Source organism: Gopherus flavomarginatus, chromosome 8, assembly GCF_025201925.1.
Source record: "Gopherus flavomarginatus isolate rGopFla2 chromosome 8, rGopFla2.mat.asm, whole genome shotgun sequence".
Classification (NCBI taxonomy): Eukaryota; Metazoa; Chordata; order Testudines; family Testudinidae; genus Gopherus; species Gopherus flavomarginatus.
Genome location: NC_066624.1, coordinates 7,366,651 through 7,386,039, shown reverse-complemented (window position 1 = coordinate 7,386,039; position 19,389 = coordinate 7,366,651).

Below are 19,389 nucleotides of genomic sequence, written 5' to 3'. Positions count from 1 at the left end.
TTAAAAAAAGAAGTCTTCACAAGTCCTAACACATAATATGTAGTTGGGGGGGGATGAGATAAGGTGTTCTTTCCAACGTCAACCAAACCTTTTAATTTTTCCTACATTTCATAACTTTGAAACAAATATCCATGAGAACTTGCTGACCGAATTGCTGCTTGTGTTCTTAATTCAAGTAGTTATATAGGGCTTTATCATATAACCTTTACTTGTGTGAGTAAATGTTATGAATGGAAGTGATTCCCAGTTGGGTCCTTTGGGTCATACTGTAATGTAAATATTTACTACTAATAATAATCCTTTTGATTGTTTTTAATTGAACCCTTATTTTCCTTCACAATCTGCTCTTTGTGTTCAGTCTTTACTGATACATAATTAAAGGTCTTTCAGTTTAGTTTAAGAAATTTCCCATCTGACACTTCAGCTCTTTGTAATATGTGCATATCCACAAAAGCTATTTTGTATTAGAGTAATTCCTATTAAATAATTTGTAATACTAATATCCTGTGTGCTGGGTAACTTTTAAGTAACGCCTGACCTACTGGGAGTCTGCACGCTGCACATTTGAGTTTTGTATTCTGCTTCATGGGTTTTGTTGTGTATTTTTTTTTTTAATTAAGGAACTTTTTCTTATTTGCTTTGAACCTCAGATTGACCTCCCAGACTGCTGCTAGTTTAGCACAAAGGAGTAACCCAGGTGTCATCTAGGCATTACTAAGTAGTACCATACTTTTTGCATTTTCTCTGTAGAATATCTCTAAACAGGTGGTTTTATTTTCTTCCCCCAATCTAGATCATTCAAATCTCATCTTTATGCCTATTTATCCTTCACACTTCAGCACAGCAAGTGATCTGTCTCAGAAAGGAGGCCATGAGCCCACACCCTGGCTAGTCAAAAATATGTGGTTATTCACTTACCCCTAAATGTATCGGACCATGATGCCAAAGGCTCATTCACACTCCAAACTCCTGCCGGCAAGGGATAGCATGAGCAAACATGTTCCAGAAGTAGCTTAGCATTTCTTAATTATTAATGAATGTAAGTGATGAAAACACAGCCAAATTATTGTTGCATAGCATCCAGCAATGAAGTAGGAGCCTCACCTTTTACACGTTTGTCAAGTCCTTGATGCCCAAATGCTGATGTGTTTATAAAGATTGGTCAAAATCAATTGCATCAGTGCAATGGAGCAGAAACTCTCTCCTTCACTAGCTTTTAATTTTTTAAAAAAAATTAATGTTGTTGAGTTATCTTAGTGGTGAAAAAGTTGATCAGAGTAACTGTTTGTTTGACTCATCTGTTTTCAAAGAAGAATGGCTATAAAATTATTTGATGCCACAGGATGCGGCTTAAGAAACTGAGGTTTGAAATGTGTATCATTCCTCAGGCCATGGCCTCAAATTCTGCTAGGGACAATGTGTCATACAGTTTACTCTGTGCAGAGTTTTGGATGATATTGTAAAGGGGGAAAAATGGGTCTATGCCCCATGATATCTTTCATTCTTGCGACATATACAGAAAGCCAGAAAAGATTTTTTTTCCCCTTTTTAACAAGTGAGATTTTTTTTTCCTGCTTGCTTTTTAACCTCAGAAATATGAATTCATGGCTTCCCTGTTGGTGCTGGAATTATGACATCCCAAGAGACTGAAACCTGAGCAGCTGAAACAGTTGGAGTACTTTAAATATTTTTCTTTTTTTAAAAAAAAGAAAACAAAACCACCTGCTTAATTTACCCTCCCACCAAACGTAGGTGAGAAACCTCTCATTGGTAAAGATTTGTATATCTATCTCTTCACATGAGGACTGAGAGAACTCCTACTCGAGTTCTCTAGTCCTCCCTGGAGTCATTGGCAAAAGAGAGAGATTAGACGTTCAATCCGTAAACAGAACCAAACCATTTCAGCTCTCTAAGAAGTGAAGTGAAAAGGTCACAATTCAATTTCCTCTTCCCTCCCCTGCCCGCATTTCCAGGTCACCTTTAAAAATCAAGCCCCCATCCCGCAGGTATGGACTTTACATCTACTCTGGCTTTTGATGCAAGCTTAGGGGATTTCATCTTGGCCAAACTTTTCCCTCTCCATCTCCTCTCTCTTTCGCATTGTGCTGGTTGCTTTTCCTCACTTCACATATAGCTGCTTTCTAGAGTGCCTGTCTGTAGGGCTTTGTACTGGCTCCCATCACTGTAATATCAGAGTTGAGCACATCCCAGATTAATTGATGGGTCCCTAATGAACTTCATGGAGTCTCTGGTTCTCTTATCTCATGCAGAACTTTCTGACACTAGCAAGATTTGTTTCAGAGGCTGGGGAGGTTAGTGGCTGTTGCAAATGGCTTTCTGGTTATGGTGGAAAAGCTTTACTCAAGCAGTGGTCAGACTCTGGCTTAGTCTGATTTCTGAAAGGATCCCTTTGATGGAGAATGGATGATCTCTGGCTCTCAGGCCTTTTGTCCTGGGCTTTGCGATCTGCATAGTCTCAGAGGGAAAACAGCTGCCTGGCAGTTCATAGATGGAGATGGGCCCTTTAACAAATTTTTATTTGAGTGAAAGCCTGATCTTTCAAAATCCATAAACATGGATTGCCTCAGAGCAAAAGGCTCTTAGGACGTTGTTCCCATTCTGCCGACACAGACTTACCTGGACAGTCGCTTAGGTTTAGTGGCCAATATGTAAAGGCACAGCTTATAAAATCTTAGCTGGAGCTTTTTCCCTTGCCATGTTCAGAGATATCATGAAGATCTTCTGGCAACCTACGTGTTCATCCTGCCTGTGAGTTTGCCTTGAATTATCTCTGTTCACTTGCCATGATCCCATTTAGTTAGAGATCACAGGTACCAAACGATGAGGTCTGTCAGGAGACTGACATCATTTTGCAACTGCCATTTCTATGGTAAGAATTGTGACCGCAGTGTCAAATGGCTGCCACGTGCCTCTTTACACTTGATGACATCTGTGGACACTTATGTACATTGACAGCTCAACTAATAGCTGTCTTCTGGCTCCCTCCTTTCTTGGTGTCATTGCTGAGTATTTTGCATGGGGGAAGCATGAGCATCTTGGTTGGTAGACCATTTAGAAAGCTGCACACAGACCTTGAAAGACTCCCTCACTGACCTGCATAACAAATGGTTGCTTTGTACAAGAGCTGCGGTTATTTACCACGTCGATCTTGGGTGAATGGCCATAATTCCTTACCCATCTCCAATGTCAATCTTTATAATGCTATACCCTAGGTAGCTCCTCAGCATGTCCCGAGAGAAGCGGCTAGAGCATTATATCCAGATGTACAGCCCAAGGAGAAAAGTACATGAGGACCTTGTCCAAGCAAGAGAGGATAAGCAGGGTGAGCGCTAGGCGGGCAAGTTATGAGAGGCAGTGCGGCCTACTGGATAAAGTGTTGCTCTGGAACTCAGGAGACCTGCATTCTTTTCATGGCTCTGTCCCGGGCTTGCTGGGTGACCTTGAGCAAGTGACTGCCCCCTCTTTCTGCCTCAGTTTACCCATCTGATACTGCCTTGGTCTGAGCTCTACTGCTGAAAAGTGCTACCTAAGCAGTAGGCAGAGAGGGTGGTGTTATGATCAGTTCACCAAAAAAAACATGGGTTTTTCCCAGGAGACCCTGACCCTACCTGACCTTTGACAAAACTGCCTCCGCCAGCATGTGTAGAGATTTCTGCAGCACATTTCCCCATAGGATGACCCAGCCTTCCTCCTCGGAGAGTGTAGACAGGGCTCAGGCCACTTCGATGAGCTTGAACTTCTTTCAGACTGAGAGTGCCGAAGGCTAGAAAAACACAGATTGAGGGACTGGTGCCTTTCAAGAGTAGAGTCTAAAATGGGGTCAGGTCCATTTAATTTCTCTTATTTTGTAACTTCTGCAACTGCAGCCATGCCTGTGTACTATCCTGGATTTCAGAGTGATTTGATGTTTGCCAAGGGCTGTGCCAAAAAGAGAGAGAGAGAGAGAGAGACCATTCCATGGAGGAAGGGAGGATTGTGAGATTTGCCAGTGCTATGTAGCAGCTTTGGCAGATTCTGGCTATGAATCTGGGCCAACAAAAATCACCCCACTGCAAGAAATCTCTGGTAGTTGGTAGAGTGGGTTGTACGGGCCATGCCTGGGACATCCCTCTGCTGTGGGTCTCAGCTCCATGGCCATCATTATTATTTGTAGAGCTGCATTGCCTATTAGGACCAGTCATCGACCCGGACATCATCGTGCTAGGCACAGTACAAATACAAGCAGTCTCTGCCCCCCTGTAGATGAGCGAACTCACCCCTGCAGCACCTCCTGCTGTTTCCTTTTGGGAATTAGCTTGGTTCCAGCTCCAGAGCACCCTCTGCAGGATGGTGATCCACCTGTCCTCTGGCCCTGTGTCCCTCCCTGGACCTGGTGCCCCTTTATGTGGAGTGTTGCCCCCGAGCAGTCACCCCTTTCTCTGAGGGTTTCCCCTTCCCAGGGGACCCCCACCCTCTATCCCCACTTTGCCTCAGTATATGGCTACTGCCTAGTCTCCATCTCGTCCCCATTCACTTGGGCAGACTGCAGTATCAGCCACTCATCATCGGCAAAGGGGTTTGGATCTGCTGCCCTTGCCTAACCCTGGGCTGCCCTCTGCAACCCCCAGTACCTTTTAGCCTAATACTAGGCCTCAGCCTGGGGCTTTCTAGGCTAGAGCTCCCCCTGCTCCTCAGGTACTTTGTCTCCAGCTCCCGGCAGCCAGGCCTATCTCCCTCTACAGCTAGAGAGAGACTGACTGCTTCTAGCTCCCCTGGCCTTCTTATGAGGACCCCTTGCTCAGTTTGGGGTGTGGCCCCAGCTGCAGCCTTTCCCCAATCAGCCCAGCCTAAAGGCTGCTTTCTCCGGCCACAGCCCCCTTCCCAGGGCTGTTTTTAACCCCTTCAGGGCAGGAGCAGGGGTCCACCCTCCTACACCACTGCAGTTTAGGAACTTGCATTTTTCTCTCCTATTTTCAAATGCTTATAACTCCTTCGAAAGTTCTCCTTTGGTGGCTGAAACGTTCCACGGGTGATCTCAGCCAGCAGATGAATTTGTTTGGAAAGTTTTGAGGGAAAAGTCCCATCGGTCATTTATTAATTAATTGGGGGAGGGGGCAGGGAAGTAGGTGGACTAATATCTCCCCTCCCCAGATTTTCAGGTTTTTTTTTTTTATTTTTTTTCTCACCCATTAACTTTAAAAATGACTGGAAACAATGCTAGAAAGAAAAGGAAAAAACCTACAAACATTGCACATAAATAAATAATCCTTATCCTGACACCAACCCTTGGCTAAGTTTAGTGTGGGGAAATTTTCAGTTAAGATATCAGTCCGTGCGACTCCCAGCAAAAGTAACACACTTTGCCTCCTCCACCAGCCCGTGAGAGACAGTGCTGCATTTGCCTCGTCCACATTTTTGTGCGACAGGGCGAAAGCAGCCAGCGTATTATTCTCAGCGATCTGTCCTGGCCTGTTTCCAGAAGCCAAAGGATGCAGCAGCCTGCAGTGATGGAAAAGTCTCCGTGAAACCTGATCTGTGAGCTGGGTACAATGGCATCTGTATAAGAAATTCCATCATCCTCCCCGGAAAGGGGTAGAGCAGTGATAAAACACCAATAGAGCTGGGAGTGTGGGCAGCTGCTGATGAAGGGCTGTGGGAAGGGATAACTCTTCTGAATGCACTGCTAAAATCAGTGCTAGGTGTAGATGCAAAACTACAGGTGTGATGGCAGAGAATTTGCTGTGTGATTACCAGCCAAGCTACATCAGGGCTTCTCTGCAGAGGAAATTGATCAGCATAAATCCCCATGTGGTCACTCTTATTCCATAATAGAATTGTCCACAGAGAAAGCTATTCCAGAATAGCAATAACACTTTAATTCCACATCCTACCTTGTTCTGAAATAACTTCCCCCTATACACAAGCCCTTACTGGCCAAGATGGCCATTCCCGAACTAGTTACAAAAATGCAGTTCTAGCCACAGGATTGGTGGGGGCTTAGATTTTTGCTATACTAGGACATGAACAGCATCTGCTACAAAAACTAGAGTTTGGCAGGAGTTCATTATTAACTACTATTGCTCCAGTTTGCAGCAACCATCAGTCTCTGGATTTTTGCTATTATAAACAATGCTTAGTAGTTTTATGATTAGGGGGCTAAAAAACAAAGAAATAGATTTCCAGCTATAGAAACGATCATCCCCTGGTGATTCTCCTATACAGCAAAGAAAAAGAGTCCTCATTTAAATCCCCATATTACAACTCACGTTGTGCTTTTTGATTTGGTTTTAGTTTTTTTTTTAATGAGGAGAGTTTTAGGTGAAGCATTTGCAGTACGAACGAATAACCAAAGCCAAATTCAAGTGATTTAACCACTTTCAGTAAGTTGCCCGGAAGCAAACACTGAACGATGAAAACTTTTAAATAAAAACGCACTGGGAAGATGTGGAATGTGATGCAAGGCAGCAAACCGCCCACAGTAATAAATGTTATGTAAGGGCCATTAAATCTTAATTTATCATTTGTACAGTCCCACGGGCAAGCAATTTTCTTTGGTCTGTAATTGGACAGTGTTCCATGACTGTGGGGTGAAAATAACAGGTGATCCAAACTCAGACCTATTCTGATAAATGGAGATATCATTAGCAACATGAAGTAGGTGATCACAACTTCTCTCTTTTTCATAAATTACACTAAATAACCATAATGCTGCAATTTAGAGGTCCAAAGTTCATCCTATTCAGCAGGCCATCCATAGTCAACAGTTTAAAGAAAGGGGACCTGCTGAGAAAATGGTGGTCTAATCAGATGCCATAAAATCTGGCTGATCAGATGAGTCCTATTTTTCTTTTCTCTCTCTCTCTCTTTCTCTCTCTTTTTTTGTAAGGAGATCCTAATGAAGCAGTGCACTGAGGGGATTCACAACTTTTGTTCCTACGCTTGATTATTCAGGCTGGCTGCACCAAATTCTAAACTAAGCAAGTGCAGGCTAATCCTCTGGGCTGTTTGCATACATGCTGTGTTTTACTGGAGACTTATTAAATCCCACTTTAGCAGCTACCAAATTGTGTGCATCTTTCCTTGGACCAAATGATCAAAACACTAAAGATGCAACGAATCAAACCTAAGAGATTCCCATTTGATGGCTATTATTGTCTGCTCCCTGCTTACTGGCTAATTTACCAAGCACAGTATAATAGGAGACTATGTCTCCCAACATGTTGCATGAATATATACAATGCAGATTGCATGCTTAGCGAATGTTAAAGGTGCAAATTGCTGGGCTGCCTTAAATTCTAACGAAACCTATAGCATCATTTAATTCAATGTGGGCACCACTGGTTTGATTTACTTTGATATTAGCTACTGTGGTTGTTCTGTTGAGGGGTAATATTTAAAGGTGCCTTGCAAAGAGAGTGGAGGACATGTGTGTTTGTACCTATAGCTGCTTTTCTAATGTATACGGAGGGCCTGAAAGCATGTGGTCTCCCCTCTCTGTTTTCTTTCCTTCAGTAGAATGTTCACCCTGGATGACTCGCTGAGCCACTAGACAGCTGTCAGGAGTGGGACTGTGATGTTACAAGAAAATGAAACTTGAGAGATGGGGGAAGAGATTTTACTCAATGTATTTAAAACTTTCTATTTGTTTTTGTTAACCTCCATTCATCTCTCTACCCCTACAACTATCCGTGGGGGAAAAAAAAAGTCTCTGTTAAAGTTTCACCCTCTCCATGCCTTCAGCTATGGCTTGAGAGCGCTCCCAACCCCCATCTGAAACTTTTAACAATTTCTACAGCAAAACATGGGAAGGGCGCACATGTCATATTTGATATTTCTAAGGAGTTTACAAGCATTACACATGGACACAAAAGGACTCACTCTTCTCTCCCCCTAGCTGTGAGACCTTCCCACCTCCTAGAGCTCTGGCTCCAACCCGAGTCCAGAAGTCTACACAGCAATGAAACGGCCCTGCACCCTGAACCTCAGGAGCCTGAGGTGGCTAGCAGGAGCCTACCGCATGTGTCTAGTTGCTGTGTGGACATACCCTTAGTGTAGGAAGATACTGTAAGAAAGAAGCTTTCTGACAGGGCCCTTTATTCCTGCAGCCCATGTGACATCCTCAGGGCCATACAGGGAGTATTGGATGCAGCCCACAATGGTAAATAGGTTGAGCACCACTGCATTCTTCACCCCTTCCCTTATGCATAGATGCCGGAACTAGGAGTGCTGGGGGTGCTGCTGCACCCCCTGGCTTGAAGTGGTTTCCATTATATACAGGGTTTACAGTTTGGTTCAATGGCTTTCAGTTTCCCCACTATAAACCTTGTTCCAGCCTCCCTGTCTTTATGTGCTCTCCAGTTTGGTAGCTGAGAACAGCTGAGCAAGGCTGATGAAGTTGATATTCCCCATATTGATAAGAGCCTGGTCCAAAGCCCACTGATTAGTAATATGATCACCTGTTGGGCCTGGCTCTGCCGGGTGACAGAATCCCTAAACTCCCATGGTAGTTAATGGAAATTGAGAGCAGTGAGCATCTGGCAGGATCTGTCCCTACTTCTCTAAGGTAGTTTATCTGCAAACATGATCATTCTCACTAGAAACTTGGTTTTTCACCCCAATTCACCACTGTTTTTACAAACTATGGTGCTGGCCGTTTCACTAGCATCCTGGGAAGCATTGCTATAAACATTGCGGGGAAAGGACAGTAAAAATGGACATCAAAGGACACTTTGCTGCATTGCCCTTAATGGGTGTTAGCAGGTTTCTTTGCTTTTGCTCTAACTTGCAAAATTCCCTGGGTCCCCACCCATCAGTGTGCATGAGTGAAATTCTGCTATATAACTGATATGCCAAGGGAACCATAACTACACTCATGCTGCAACACAGCACCCTCAAAACAAAATATCCCCCCGCTGCCCAAAATAAAGCCATACACTGAGAGTACTTGCCTAACCGAACTGGAAGGTGGTCCTATTCCCCAATCCCCACTTGTCTTTTCGGCTGCATGTGCCTTGGTGTTCAATTTTTGTCATCAGATCAACTTCATTCCAACTGGGAGCATCAAATCCTTTGGAAACGCCAACTTTTGGGTTTTTTTCAAGTTATCTCGAATAGTGAACTTCCCCAGTAACCTTTGCCTGCTCCTGGCACCATCCATATTCAGAAGAAAAGGGGAAGGGGGAATGAAGGAGTTCATAGTAAGAACATGCACATAACATGGGCCAATTATGTGCATAGCTAGATGGTTTTTGAGCTGGTCACATTAAAAACCAAGCTATGAAGAAGGTAAACAACAGCAATTCCTACTGGCCATTTTCCTAGCCCCTCCTGGAGGGCCGTTTCCCTCATGTGGGCACCGCCATGGGAGAAGTGGGCATGAGGAAGGTAGACAGGGAGATGGCTTTTCAGAGTTGCTGTTCCATGCATAAGGAGTGGCATGGAGGAAGGTGTTAAAGACACTAATGGAAGAAGCAGGGAAAATAAGCAATGGAGGCTAGCATGGAGCAGGGGAGATGCAATAAGTTACAAAAGCGGATAATAAAGGAGGAGATAAACTGTGAAGGGTCATAAAACTCAAAAGCTTGAATTGAAAGCAGGGAGGGGTGATGAGTGAGATGGAAAGTGGACACCCACGAAGACAATCTTAGTGTTTTAATTCCTAATAACCCATAGCATAGAGAATCAAACAAAAGAACTCTCCACCTCACCCCAACTTTATTAATTAGGTTAAAAACTATCATAGAAGTTGTGCAGCAAAAGCATTTTAATGAAAAATCCACTACTGGAGAAGTGTTTCAGTGATCTGTATGTAAATATGCTTTCCTTCTGAAGGTGTTATACATCTTATCTTATAGCTTGTCTACAGGAGGAAACGTACCGGCATAATTACACTGGTCTCGCTATATCAATATAACTCTCTGGGTGAACACTGTTTTGTTCTGGTGTAGTTCTGCCCGTAAATTTCCCTGTGCAGACAAGCCCTTAATTAGAATGCAAGCTCTTTGGGGCGGAGCCTGCCTTTCACTCTCTTTGCACAATAGCTAGCACATTGATTCTGACAAGAGGCCTCTAGGTGCTGCTGTAATGCAAATAATTAATAATAATATTGTGCTGAGTAGAGTTCTGCAAGGTGCAAATGAGACTGAAAGAGCCTTCTACAGTAAAGAGACTGAAAACAACACTTTCAGGGTGCTGGTGGGTGAAGCATGGAGAAACCTACAGTTTTAAATAAGGCAAGTAAGTCAGTCAAATGGCTCCATCCAAGAGGCATAAGGAAATGGGACAATAACTGTATTTGAAAAGTTAAAGGAGAATTATTTTACTATCGATTCATTTTTATATAGAAAAATACAACAGTGCTTATCTTTTAATTCCTCCTCCCACCATGCTGCTGGAGCAAGGGTAGAGAGAGTCTTTAAATTTAAAGGGAAGATTTTTACAACTTTGGCCTGATGGGAGTTTCCCCTTAACTTCAGCAGCTGCAGAGTTACACAGAAGCTTTGGTTAAATCCCACCCCTCCTGTGTTTTGTTGTTTAAAGCTCACAGGAGGAACTATTTGCAGGCGAATCAGTGGCTGCTGTGTCTCTGGCTGTTTATAACCACAATCATGACACTGGTCCTGCTTAATTTCAATCTTTTTCTGGGCAATCTTTGTAACCTCTGAAGTATTATTTACTCAAGGATAATGTATCTTGTTTTATTACCTGTTAAGGGCTCCTCAGTGTGTGGAAATGGGAATGTGATTTGTGCTGTCGGTTTCAGTTAACAGGAACTCTGCTATGCATGCAATTAAAAGATTCCTCTTAATCGTCATTGATGTAGATTTTGCACTCTGTGGGGAAGGTGCAGTATTTTCCTTTTAGAGCCCTGGTAACATTTTCCCAGTACCACATGATTCACTGCTTAATAATTTGCAGCCCCTGACTTTCAGCTATAATGTTACTTTGCTTCATTCTGCTCTCACTTGCTTCTGCTTTACACCAATGTCACTGCACTGCCGGACATTGAATTACAAGCGTGTAAAGTCAGGCAGAGCAGAATCGGGGCCCTGGTTGTAGAGCTGGCTCACTGGAAATAAAGTTGAAGTTACTCCTACTTTGAGAGTTGCTCAGGGTCTTAGCAGTCAGTACCACAGATTCGCCAGGTTTATTATTTCTCACTTTTACAGAGATTAATGCTGCTAAAAAGTGGAATCTGAGCTAACATGGAATTGTCTCTCTGGGGTCCAGTGTGGGTGCTAGCCCATTGGGGGCCCTAAACAGGAATATTTTGGGGACTCCCCCACCCAACACATACTGATAATAGGAGGTCCCCTTGAGCTGATGGGGGCTTAGTCTGTTTATGTCTAACTGGGCTCTGCTGGGGTACATTGTGGTCTAAAAAGTAAGTGGGATTTTTGAGACAAGATGTTCCTGGTCACAGTGTGTGAACATCCAAATGTAAACAATGAAGTGTTTAGAGTGCTCTCTAGTCATTTATTACAGCAACTGAAAAGTCTTGGAACAGCAACTGAAGCATTAACAATGATCAGCAACTTTTTAGTGTTTCATGTCCCACAGTTCCCCCAACTTTCCCCTCCATCTTGGAAAAAACGTTAAATTCACAGCCCCTGTAGGTTAGGCTGGCGTGATACCCCTGAAATAACACTTGCTCGAGTTTGGGGATTCCCTAATTTCCAAGGAAGAAAAGCTGCTTATCTTCTGAGGCAGAGTCTCCTAGAGAAGAGCAAACCCCCACGAACCTTCCGCTCTGGATTGGATCAATGCAGAGAAGTGCTCTTTGATGGACTTTCAGGCCCTGTGATCTCCCAGCCCTAGGGGTTTAAAGGATGAGCATATCAATTCAGGACCACTGAACTGCATTTCCATTGCATAAGGGCTCCTCCTCCCCGCTTTGTCTGTACAAACTCGGCCCCTCCTACTTTTGTCACTATTCTTTCATGCTTTGTTTAGCAAACACAAAAAACCCTTTGTCTGTTGCTGGGTCTTTTTTAAGCTTTGCATAAAACAGTTTAAAGTGCCCTTATGCTGTGTACCTGAGATCACCTTCAGGGTCAAAATCAGTTTACAACAGATTAACCTAGTAATTTTTCCCTTGTTTTATAATTTGTACTAATATAGATTATTGTTCTGGTGAACATACTCTGCTTATTGCATGGTGCCAGTGAATAGACTTGGGCTAGAATCCTTTACTTGGGATCTTCCCAGGGTTTATAGTGTGTGCCTATCTTTTTCTGCATTTCTTTCCTCTTCTAGGCCTGGGTTCAGCTGGGGTGTTAATGATGCCGGTAACATTTATTAAAGCAGATGGAATGCTAAAGCAAATGAGGCTTGCTCATCACATGGCCAAAACAAAACAGTCCAATGTGGTCCCCTTTTGTTCAGCTCACTGTTTCATTGGTGTCACAGTTGAATCGGATCACTTAAGTCCTGAGACTGGACAAATCCAGACTAGAAACGGGGCAAAGTTTTAAACAGTGAGGGTAATTAACCACTGGAATAACTTACCTACGGAGGTGCTGGATTCTCTGTCACTTGCAGTTATTAAATCAAGTCTGAATATCTTTTGTTTCTAACGCACATACAGAAGTTATGCCTGGTGCAGGAATTACTGGGTGAGGTTCTGTGGCTTATGTTATGGAGTTGCACAGACTAGATGATCAAAATGGCTCCTTTTGGACTTGAAAATCTATTAATCAAGTGGGCCCAAATTAGCCAAAATTACCGTGTGTGATGCATTAAATTGTTGTGCGCTACTTAGAATTTCTGATCTTGTGATACACTCTTTCCAATGGACTCTGAAAATCTTCCACAGGCATTTATTTTGGAATGAGCTGATTTTCTTATCAATGACTCTCCTCCATAGTGGTGGACAGACACAATGCCAGGGTTAAAAATTCATATTCTCATATCAGTGCTGATCATGCTATTTTTTCCAAATCTTTTCAAGTTTATGAAAGTTGTTTGCTGCTTTTGATATTCATCCCTTGATGTCTAGTGTGGTGTCACCATCACTGCACATCTTGCTCCCTGGGTAAGTAAAAAGAATTAGATCTTCTAGTGTTTCTCCATTTACTCTGATGGTTGCTTTGGAACCTTGATAGCAATATATTATCTTCCCCTTGTCGATAAACAAACCAGCTTGTTTTGCTGTGTCCACCAAAAACTGGGTCTTTTCTTCCATTATGTGATGTATTGAGCTGTGCAGGACAGTGTCATCAGCAAAAACAAAGTCATCCAATTGTATTTTATCATTTTGTCCAGACAATTTCTTGGTTCCTCTCCGTGGTTACTTTCCTCATGACAAAGTCATAATATGGCCCTACTCTTGCTGTGACTGCAAACCATTGACTAATGTTGTCACCATCTCTCACTGCACATTCACTATTACCATGTAGGTCTTTGATTATTCTAATTATTTTTGCTGATATTCCATAGCACGCCATAATTTCCCAGAGACTGTCTCTATGTATGCTGTCCAAAGCTGCCTGGAAATCCATAAAAATTCACAAGAGGTGCTAGGCACTCTTTGCTTGTTCCATAAAATATCTGAGAACAACACTATAGTCTACACAGGATCTCAGTAGTCTGAAACCTGCTTGGTCCTCTCTAGGTTGGAGTTCTGTTAGTTTCCTGGTATGTTCCAGAATGGTGTTACATGTGATTTTCCCAAGGTACTGAGAGTAATATGATTCATCTCCAATTATTGCCATTGGTAAAGTCACCCTTCTTAGGCAATTATACTAGAAGGCCTCTTTTCCATCGAGTTGGGTTCTTTTCTTCATTCCATAGCCTATTAAAAAACACAAGGAAAGTTTAGGGGGTTGTTTCATCACTCGCTTCAAATATCTCTCCAGTAATGTTACCCTTTCCAACTGCTTTTCCATTTTTTAGTTTATTGATGGCTTTTCTCCTAAATCAATATCAAGCTTCAGAGGTAGGCGTTTATCATGTATTTCTAGTAATTTGCTTGGCCTTGCTCTATATAAAACAGCCTGAAAATGTTCTTCCCATCTTTTTCCTTTGCTCATCTGTTGCTCTAAGAATGTTTCCATTTAAATCTTTGCTAGGGCATCCAGTATTGTTAAAGTTTCCTGTTAGCTGCTTGATTATCTTGTACAGAGTTGTAAAATCACCTCTTTGGCAGCATCTTCAGAGTCTCGACATTTTCAGTCAATATCTGCCCTTCTTCTCTTTTTACCTCTGTTCTTCTGGCTACTTGCTTATCTCCGCACATTGCTTAGCATTCATGAGATTTTACTTTACTCTTCTCTGCTCCGCTGCTGCCCAAGTAGAATCACGAATCCATTCTTCCCTTTTAGAGCTCCTTGCTACACTTGTCTCTGCACTTTCTATGAGCTTGTCTACACTTTGAAACGCTACAGCAGCAATGCCGCAGGTGTAGCACTTCAGTGCAGACATGAGGCTCGGTCCTCTCCTCTGCGTTATCCAACACCTGTATGAAGTTGTGGAAAAAGCTGGTGAAGCAACATGGGCTAAAATGCTGGAACCAACACCAGCTCTACATCTTCTTTACATCAAACGTAAACCATGCTGTCAGCTGACCGTCTCAGGGCCAAGCTGAAATTGCACCTGGCAAGACAGAGATGATGCTGGGAGGAAGAGAGAAGTGCTTCAAAGAACTTTCTTCTATAACATCCCCCCATCAGCAAGGGTATTTGTCTTCACTTGCAGCCTTCAGCTCCTTTGGGACTCCTCAGTGCTAGTTAGGCAGAGCAGAAAATACACCTGCTTGGAAGATTGTGCCTCATTCTCTTGAAAGCTGGCCAGGCTAGAGTGAATTATGCATTACTAACATCCTGGCCATTCAGTGTACCAGGGAATGTAGCCACTCAGCCTCAAAAACCTTGGTACAAAATCTAGCAACCACCTTGCTTACCAATGCTCCAGGCCACGAGCACATCAGCCTGATTCTCCACTCTCTGGTCTAACTCCCCATTTACTATAGAGCTTACTCTAAGGTCTCTATACTAACAGTCAAAGTCCTCCATGGCTGTGGGTCTAGAGCTGCCCTCTCCCTACATACCATGGTCTCCCATGTCGGACTGGAAGGATGTCACTGGCAGGCAATGGTGATGAGGGTTGTGTGTCAAAATGCAGGCTCTTGGCCTTCTAGTCTGTGAATCATGCTGCGTCCATAAAGCCACCTGCTCAAAACAGACCCTGTGGGAGGAACCAAACAAAAGAAATACCTTTTGAACACCAGGACTATAGTGAAACAATAAACCCAAGCCCCAGGAACTTGCATTGTCTGTACCTGAGGATCCCTAATGTATGTCCACAGGCTATCCTGACCTGGGCTGACGGAGAGACTCCTTTTGCACTCAGTTTCCTGGGTGCAACCTGGCAGAGGAGAGACTCTCTTGCTTTAACGTGGCTGCATAAGAATCAGGGGCCAGAGATCACAAGGTACATTGGATGGTAACTCGTATTTGCTCTTTTATTAAAATTGCTTCTTTCTTTCTTTGTTCTCCATAGCAGAGTAACCCATCCTCTCTCAGGGTACGTCTACACTACAGGATAAATTTGAATTAGCTTAAACCGATTTTATAAAACAGATATTATAAAGTCGATTGTGCACGTCCACACTAGGCACATTAATTCGGTGGTGTGCGTCCGTGGTCCGAGGCTAGCGTCGATTTCTGGAGCGGTGCACTGTGGGTAGCTACTGTAAAAGAATGAGGCCAATAATGTTGATTTGCATCCACACTAACCCTAAATCGATATAGTAATATCGATTTTAGCGTTACTCCTCCTATTTTGTAGGAGTACAGAAATCGATTTAAAGAGCCCTTTAAATCGATATAAAGAGCAGTGTAGTGTGGATGGGTGCAGCGTTAAATCGATTTAACGCTGTTAAAATCGGTTTAACAGCATAGTGTGGACCAGGCCTCAACCTCTTCCCGGGCTGTAAGGCAAAGAAAAAAATCTCAGTGGCTCCAATATCTGAAGCTCTGGATGAGACTAAGGCCACTTCAGTGCCTTTCGGCATTGAGCACAGTCCTGAACAGAACTGCTTTCCGAATCAGGGCCTTAGCACAGAATCTGGCCCAAACCTATATGTGTGCTCCTCCATGGGTTTCGTTCTGCACCCTGAACTGGCCTACAGACTTGGTGCCATAGTTCTAGAGCCTTCAAATTTCCCTCTCTTCTGCAGGGGATTTCCTGCTCCATTGAATAACACAGAGTTCCTGGGATGCCCCTTCCTGTATGACAGGTGGCATGTTAAGACTGCGGTAATATAAACTGAATATTTCTAGAACAAGCAAATGTATCAGCTTGATCATTAACAATGAGTGCTAATGAGTAGACACGGTGAAAGAGACAATGTAGCTATGCCTGCATACAGCTGAGGTAAAAGAGAAGCAGTGTTTGTTTTTATGACTATGGACAAGTATCGCACAAGGATTGTTTGAGTGGGAACATCCTCCTGATCCTCAGTAGGTAGTGTTCGATATATCGGGGATTGATTTATCGCATCTTATCTGGCCATGATAAATCGATGCACTAATTGACGCCTGTACTCCACCTCGGCAGGAGGAGTAAGCAGATTCAACAGGGAAGCCACGGCGGTCGACTCGCTGCCGTGAGGATGGCCAGGTAAGTTGAATTAAGATACTTGACTTCAGCTATGCGAATAGCGTAGCTAAATTTGCGTATCTTAATTCGAACCCCCCTGCTAGTGTAGCCCAGGCCTTAGAGTCCAGAGCTCAGAGGTGCTGGAGTTGCACATTTTCCCTGTGCTGGAGTTGGGAGCAGGTGGCTGGTCGATCTGACCAGTTATGGATCCACTGGTCTTGCCAAGCCAGCCCCCTGATTCTCCTCTGTAGTGCTGTGAACTGAGCACCCATGAAGCCTAGCTCATGGTGCACACAGGTAGAGACTCACATAGCCTGCTGTCCCCTCCCCACTGATACAACGGAGCCACAAGACGTGGTGCTGTCATTTGGTCACTATAGACTTGATTCAAAACCTTGGAAAGTCAGTGGGTGTCTTCTCAAACTGGCCTCTGGATCAGGCTGTCAGCACGTGAGGAATGGGTTGTGGGGAGAGGAGAAGATATAGGCCAAGTGAACCAAGCAAAAGTAAACAAAGTTCTATGGAAAACAAATGCAAACTCCTTGGGCTGGATGAAATTCATCCTCAGGGGAACTTAATGAATGAGCTGAAGCAATCTTGGAACCGTTGACAATTATCTTTTCAGAATGTATGGAGGACAGGTGAAGTCCCAGAAGACTGGAAGAAGCAAACAATGTAACTGACTTTAAAAAGGGGGACAATGAGGACCCTGGGAATTATAGACCTATCAGCCTAACATTAATACCTGGGAAGATACTGGAACAAATTATTAAAAAATTCATTTGTAGGCACCTAGAGCAGAATCAGATTATAAGGAATAGCCAGCATGGATTAACCAAGAAAAAGTCATGCCAGACCAACCTAATTTCCGTCTTTGACAGGGTTACTAGCCTAGTTGATGGGGGAAGCAAAAGATATGATATATCTTGATTTCAGTAAGGCTTTGGACACAGTCCCATGTTGCATTTCCCTAATTTGCTTATGAGAATGTTATCTAGATGAAATTACTGTGATGTGAGTGCACAACTGGTTGAAAGACTGCACTCAAAACCACTCAGTGAGAGGGCATATCAAATGGGTTCCCACAGAGGTCAGTCCTGGATCTGGTGCTAGTCAATATTTTCATTAATGTCTTGGATAATGGAGTGCAAAATATGCTTATAAAATTTGCAAATGATGCCAAGACAGGAGGGGTTGCAAACACTTTGTTTTAAATCCTAACCTTGTCCTCCAATCCTGACAAATTGAAGAATTAGTCTGAATTCAAGAAGATGAAGTAAGGGAAGTCAAGGGCAAAGTACTTCATTTAGGAAGGAAAAACCATATGCACAGCTGCAAAACTGGGAGTTACTGGCTAGGCGGTAGCACTGCTGAAAATGACTTGTGGGTTGTAGTGGGTCACAAACTGAATATGAGTCAACAATGTGATGCAGCTGTAAAAAAAGTCAATATGATTCTGGGGTGTGTTAACAAGAGAGTTGTATGTAAGGCACAGGAGGTAACTGTCCTGTTCTACCTGGCACTAGTGAGGTCTCAGCTGGAGCACTGTGTCTAACTCTAAGTGCCACACTTTAGGAAAGATGTGGACAAATGGGAGAGAGTCCCGCGGAGAACAACGAAAATGATAAAAGGTTTAGAAAACCTGATCTGTGAGGAAAGATTAAAAAAGCTGGGCATGTTTAGTCTTGAGAAAAGAAGTCTGAGGAGGGACCTGATAACAGTCTTCAAATATGTTAAGGCCTGTTATGAAGAGGACAATGATCAATTATTTTCCATGTCCACTGAAGGCAGGACAAGAAGTGGTGGGCTTATTCCAAAGCAAGGGAGATTTCTAACTCTGAGCCTCGGTCTACACTGGGAGGGTGGGGAGGAGATCGATCTAAGTTACGCAACTTCAGCTACGTGAATAACATAGCTGAGGTCGACATACTTAGACCTACTCACCATGGTGGCTTCACTGCCGTGAGTCAACTGCTGCCGCTCCCCCGTCAACTCTGCCTGTGCCTCTCGCAGCAGTGTAGTACAGGAGTCGACGGGAGAGTGCTTGGGGGTCGATTTATCGCATCTAGACTGGATGCGATAAATCAACCCCTGCTGGATCGATCACTGCTCTCCAGTCCAGTATAGACATACCCTTAGAGTAGTTAAGCTCCAGAATAGGCTTCCAAGGGAGGCTGTGAATCCCCATCATTGGAGGTTTTTAAGAACAGGCTGGACAAACACCTGTCAGGGATGGTCTAAGTTTACTTGGTTCTGCCTCTGCATAGGGGGCTGGATTTGATGACTTCTCAAGGTCCCTTCCTGCCCCACATTTCTATGATTTGACATCTCTTAGCACTAGGAGTTACTCTTAAAATACTCTTGCTGTCTAAAACATAATCCTTGAATACCTTTTTTTTTTTTTAACTATTCCTTCTCAATTTTACTACCAAACCCTTGAAAACTGATCTGTCACTGTTCCTACTATCCATTCTAATGCTACAAAAAATCTACAACTGTCATCGTATGCATCTGCAGAGATCAAAGGCTTGTTATTTGAATATCCTAAACCCAGTTTGTAATTGCAATCTAACTTGTTGGAAGACTTTGGAAATAAGATAAAAGCTAAACAGATAAGGATCCTATAGAAGTTCATACATAGGGAGAAATAATACAACCCTAATAGTAAATTAGGTTGCTTGGTGTCAGATTACCAAAAAAAAAAAAAAATGGCTGCCTAACTTTACCTGTTTGAACATAGTTGGCTGGAACAGCAGAGGACATTTACTAACGTTCTAACATTACTGAAGA